Raw genomic sequence first — 6,296 nt, 5'->3', positions numbered from 1 at the left:
GTGACTTTGGGTTTCCAGGTCGGCGGATCGGGTAGGACGCATTAGAGACTTTATTTCCCTATTTTCTCCCTGAGTTGTACATTTTCCTTATTTCCTTTTCCCTTCTAAATAAACCTTTTATTAACCTTTTGTGTGTGTCTGTAGTGGAGTATTCATAAGTCCCTTTTAAGCGCACGGGTGAGGACCCACAGCCAGGAACCTGTTTAATATCGGGGCTGCTCTGTAACACAAGGACCATTTTCCTCTTCTAGCAGGTGCTGCACATGGAGGCCATGATCATTTTCTCTCTGTGCTTTCCTGTGTTTGAGAGTTTCTATAACTAACCTAAGATAAAATAAAATCCTGGCCCCGATCATCTGGGCAGAGCCCTTTCTTCCTCTAAAATTCAGGGAGAAAGGATCAGGACAGGCACCAGCAGGATGGGGATGGAGGCCCAGGGAAAGGCAGTTGAGGATGTGGTATCTCCAGCACCTGGTCATCTCTCCAGTTCAGGGGCACCTGATTCAGACCAAAGAGAGGCCAGGGGAATCTGAGTTATTTACCCCCAGTCAGGGAGCAACCCCGTCACAGGGACTAGTGCAGAGTGGGAGTTCAGTCTAGCTTAGCTGACCCTGAAAATGACTCCCATAGCTATAGGGAGAGCACTGACATCAGAGCGTCAGCTCTGGGGTCTGATAACCTCATATCCTCTCTAGCTCTGCCCATGTCTCTGCTTTCCTCCACAGAGACACCATTGGGACACGTTTCCCAGCTGGCACTGGCTCATCAACTCCTCTTTCCAAGGTCCTCTTCCCCCGCACTCTATCAAAATGTCAATCAGATCTAATTAAGGTGCTAACAACTTCTGGTCACCAAGTCACAGGATGAAGTCTCTGTCCTCACTTATTGCCCTTGCATCTTGGCCCTTGCTCCCTCTCTGTCCTCCACACTGGTCCCCTTTTTCTCTGCTTTTGCTGGTTCCCCCACTTCTCAAGGCTAGGTTGCCCTGGGGCTCATCGTTGGCCTCCTTCTCTTCTCTATCAACACCCTCTGGCTGGGTGAACTCATCTGCTTCTGGCTTTCAATACTGTCTATATGTTGGCAGCTCCTAAATTGGTTTGACCTCTGTCTTGAACCCCAAACTTACTCCAACTACCTCTTCAGCCGGCCCACTAGTGCCTACTGGGCCTTCCAGTATCAGTAGTCCAGTGCTGACAGGATTTGCCGATGGATTAGGGCGTGGGGCGTGAAGGAAGGAAAGAATTAAGAAGACGGATCCCAGATATTTGAAGGCTGAGCAACGAAGATGTGGTGCCATTTGTGGGCATGGAAAAAATGAGAGGAGCAGGGGCAAGAGGAACTTTTCACTAGCGCCCCGAACAGAGGCCAGACCGAGTCACATCTCACCGCCTGCACTGCTGAAACTCTGGCTCAGCCACCATCATCTTTCACCTGCACAATCACAGCAATGCGGAGCTCATCTCCCTGCTTCTCCTCCTCCCTGTCTCCCCAGGTCGTGCTTCGCTAGTTGCCAGAGTGATCCTCTCATGGAGTAAATCTTCTCAAGGAGTGATTTCCTCACAGTAGCTTTTGATAAACTCACTAAAACTTTCTTATTGCACTTAGAACAAAACCCAGGCTCCACGTCATACTTTTTATGCCCAACCAATATATATTCTGATTTTCTCACTTTCTGATTGAATTCTCATTTTATTTGGAACAGTGTGGTACCCAGCTAAGTGTCTGGATCTCCCAGGCTCATTTACATCTGGTGGTGGCCAATGAGTTGTTGAGTGGGGCGTTGGGGATTATCCTTTCAATGGAGCTGGCTCAGGTAAGAGGATGCAGGTTTTGTGATTCCACTATCCTTCTCATTGCTTGAGATGGTGATTTGGTGGATGGTGCTCCAGCAGCCATATTGTGGTTATGAGACAATCTCGATGACAGAAACTTCATGACACAAAGATAGAAGGAGTATGAGCCCCTGTCATTGATGGAGCCATCACAATAGGCTTGGGATTCCTAATTCTGAGCTTTTCCTATACTAGAAATATCTTGTGTTAGTCATTGAGACCATATCTAACCCTAAGAAGTAAAAGTTATAAACCTCTATTTCTACTTCTTCCAACCATTCTCTTTTTGTTTGACCATGTTCCAATCACATTAACTTTCTACTTGTTCCTTGAACATTCTAAGCTCTGTGCTACCTTGGAACCTGTCCTCTGGCTCTCTGGTCACCTCCTCAGAGAGACTTTCCTGATTTATATAGCCCCCTGATCAGTCCACTTTCCATTAACATCCTTTCAAAAATGTTAAGGAATTTCTCACTCTATGGAGTCACTTTAAAAAACTTGTTTATTGCCCATTTCAACCTGGGATTGCAAGTTGTACGCAATCCATAGATTGCATATAAGGACAATCTATTTATTGCTAAATCTCCTGGATCTTCTATATATGATAGCTACTCAATAAGCATTTGCTCAGTCACTCAGGGGAAAAAGATGACTTCAGAATTTTTGAAAGAAATTTACTGTGGGTGTCACCACCCATCATAGCATCCCCGCCTATTTGAAAATAGTTGAGTAACACCTGTGGCTCATCCCTGACTGCTGGACTTGGTGACAATGAAAGAGACATGAAGATAGCATAGCTTTTTGTCCTTCAGCAGCCAAAGTCTAACAGCAAGACAGATAATTTAGCTTATCCAGACAATAAAGTACTGAAGTGCTGTGTTGGAGCTTTGTGCAGGCTTCTGGGTGGGTACAGAGGACACACAAGTAGGTTCTCCAGGTTTAACGGAGGCAAGAGCTGCTTAGAAGTTTCTCGGAGGCAGTGGTGAATGAATCAAGCTTGGATAGAGTAAAGCGTTTCATTGGCAGACAAGATTCAGGAAAAGGGCGCTGCAGGCTGGGCTATTGGCAAAGGAAAGATATAAATGGGTGAGGAACGCAGCGTGACCAACTGTCCTGGTTTGTCTGCAACTGTCCCAGTTTTACCACAGAAAGTCCCATGTCCTGGGAAACTCCTGCATCCCAGGGAAGCCAGGAAGATTGGTTTTTCTCAAGATACGCTGTTAGGTCATTAGAAGTAGGTCTTGGTGGCTGGAGGGGGCGGGGGCTAGATATGAGAAGGAGATTCTTCAGCAAAGGCTGGAGAGGGAGCCTGGTGCCCTGTAGGCATCATGAAGAACTTTAACTTTTCCTTTGACAAGGAAGAGCCACTGAAAAGGATAGCATTTAGGGCTGAGGTCATAGAAGGATTTACTACTTATTAGTTGAGAATGAGTCTTTCTGGAACATACAAGGAGCTCCACGTTAATAGCCTGCATGCTGTTGTGGCAGGTTTGGCTGTCAGGACTGTCTCCAAGAGCAGCACATCTGGGACACCCAGGGCAGGCTGGGAGTGGTTCCTACTTAAAGAAATGACCTCCAAGTCTTGAACAGTCAGTCTAGAGGCAAGCTGTCCACATCACCCGCCTTTCCCAGGCCGCACGTTCAGGCAGTTCTGGCAATGTCACTCTGGCTTCTTCACAGCTGCCTCTGTGGAGAAGTGACTGCCTCCCTCTTCCCATCCAGAATCAATCTGCAGACCACACATTCCTGATTTTTTAGGGAAGTCATTCCAAGGGAAGTTGGGGAGTTTTTCTTTCTGTGCCCGTGGGGAGGCAGGAAACGCAAGTGTGTCTGGACAAGTCCACAGCTTTCTAACCCAGCAGGTCCAGTGGGTGGTGTGGTGGCCACACTGCGAATGGTAAGGACCTGTTTCTAACGTCCGACATGCCCCGAGGGAGACGTGGCTCCATGCCAGACACCTGCCATTCTTGACTCTTCTTTCTCCCCTTTCTTCCTCATCCAGCACCAACTCCTATGAATTCTGCCTTTTAAGTCTTCCCTGAGGTCAGCAGCACATTTTTACAGGGCAAAAAAAGGTCTTGTTATTTTTTTCCTTTGCTCTTAATATTACTGGCAAAAGTGTCCCGATCACTTTGTTACTATATTTTGGTGCCTTAGTCACACACACACACACACACACACACACACACACACACCCCAACACACATATGTACACCAACATCCACACTAATACTGGCGCACCCCAACACGTACATCCCCAATATTTGTACACATCCTTTAGCACATTCACCCCAACACATATACTCCCAAATACTCCACACTCATCACCTATGCACACACACACACACACACATACACTATCCAGGCTTTGAATTCAGTTCCACATCAACCTTCGCAGGCGCACCACCATCACATTCAAAACTCCCCGGCCAGGCTGCAATTTGGATTTCCATCTTTTTTTTTTTTTTTTTGTTTAGTAACAATATATATTTTTTAAGATTTATTTATTTTTATACAAGAACTGGGGTACATGCAGATGTGCGGGAGAGTGAGAGGATTCAACAGAGACAGAACAGGGAGCAGAACAGGCAGACGGAACAAAATACACTGCTAAGGGGAGCACTGGGCGAGACAGAAAAGGTCTGCCGTGCCATGTGGGAATCTCCCTAGCCGGCTGGGAATCGAACCCTCGCTGCAGAGGCTGTGGACAGCTTCACAGCGCTGCACTCAACCCACTGAGCCAGGGAGGCCCCTCATTTTTTTTTTAAAGATTTTATTTATTTTTACATAAAAGAACTGGGGTACAGGCCAGAGATGTAGGGAGTGAGAGGATTCACCAGAGACAGAGTGGGGAGCAGAAGAGGCAGACTGACTGAAATACACTGCTGAGGGGAGCAGCAGGTGAGACAGGAGAGGTCTGCTGTGCCATGTAGGTTTCTTCTTGGCTGGGGATCGAACTGCCTGGCTCCAGAGATGTCCCTGACCTTGCAGTTCTGGGCCACATTGGCCTGGATCAGGAGGCAAAATGGTGCCCTTTCTTATCCTCAATGTCCTGTTTTCTTTGCCCCCACCTCCGGCCCAGTTTGCTCATCCAGAAACAACCACCTCTACCAGGTGGCTGGTTGTGGCATCCTCTCCCTGTCACTTTGCTGCATTTGGTGGTTTGGCCACCTCTGCTCCTGTGACACCACCTGTCCAACTCCTTTTGGTTTCCTTTCCTCTTCCCCGCTGCTCCCTCTCTGGGTGGTCACCCCGACTCAAGTAAATTCTTCTTGATCAGTTTACACTGGGTTGGGCTACATATAACAGAATCCTCAAGACAATGGTGACTTAAACTCCCTAGATTTTCTTCTCTCATAGACGAGCAGAGGCAGCAGCTGAGGGCGGGTGTGGGCTAGTGCAGCGAAGTCAGCATGACCCTGCTCCGGTCTGTCTCTTCTGCCATCCTGAATGCTTGAGGAGTCCGCTGTCTGCATGGCCCTTACCAGACACCCCTCCCCGACCCTGACTGGCTCTTTCCTGCCGCTTCCAGGGTTGCTCCAACCCTCATCATCTACCCCAACAAGCTCTCTTTGAAGTTTTCCTCTTGCCTCCATCCTCTGCAAATCCCACAGGGCCGGGGCATCCCCCACATCTGCCCCTAGCATTACCTTGTACTCAACCAAGGCCTAGCTGCCGCGGGCCTGATCCACCCGCTGACTGAGTTAAAGGCAGGACAGACCTCTGTTTCTCCTAGGTCCTCTGCACAAATGTACGATGCCTAAGAAAATGCTTTTGGATGATAGATGGAAGTGCTGGAGATGATTTTGAAGGGCCCTGAGCCCAGAATATGCCCTTGGGGCCAGAGACGGTTAGTTATGCCCATTGTGCAAAACAAGTGAGTTGTCAGTGTGTATATATTTAATTCATAAAGGAATCCTGGTTAGCCGAGTTCTGGTAAATAACAGTTTGACCTCATTATTTACAGATACAAATAATGTGTCATAAAGGGATTTTATAATAATGCATATTCTTAGCTTCTTTTGATTAGTGATAGTGAATGCCAGCCAGCGAGTGTTTTAGTACCTGTGTCCCTGATGGAAGCCAAGGAATTGGCAGCGTCTCCTTTTTATTTTTAATTAAGTTCCATGCTCTGCGCGATCTCTGAATCAGTGGGAAGCTGTGGGGGATGAAGGGCAAATGGAAGTTTAACATTAGGTGTTTTTGCATCCTAAAGATGCTTATTGCTTATCTACCTTTATATCTTTCTTTTCCTTGCTCTTTTTGGGGAAAGGTGTAGCAGGCCAAATGCTCCATTCCCTGGCTTAAGACCAGCTTGCATATAGAAACCCAGGGCAGACTGGTCTGGCTGCCAGGGGGAGACCCAGGACGGGCCTGTTAGCCTGGGCTCTGCTCAGGGTTCTACTGCCACGCTAGCACAGACTAACTCTGGGAATCTTTTATCAACTTCGAGAGCCAGTGCAC

Source organism: Talpa europaea, assembly GCF_964194135.1.
Source record: "Talpa europaea genome assembly, chromosome: 1".
Lineage (NCBI taxonomy): Eukaryota > Metazoa > Chordata > Mammalia > Eulipotyphla > Talpidae > Talpa > Talpa europaea.
This window is presented reverse-complemented; position numbering follows the sequence as displayed.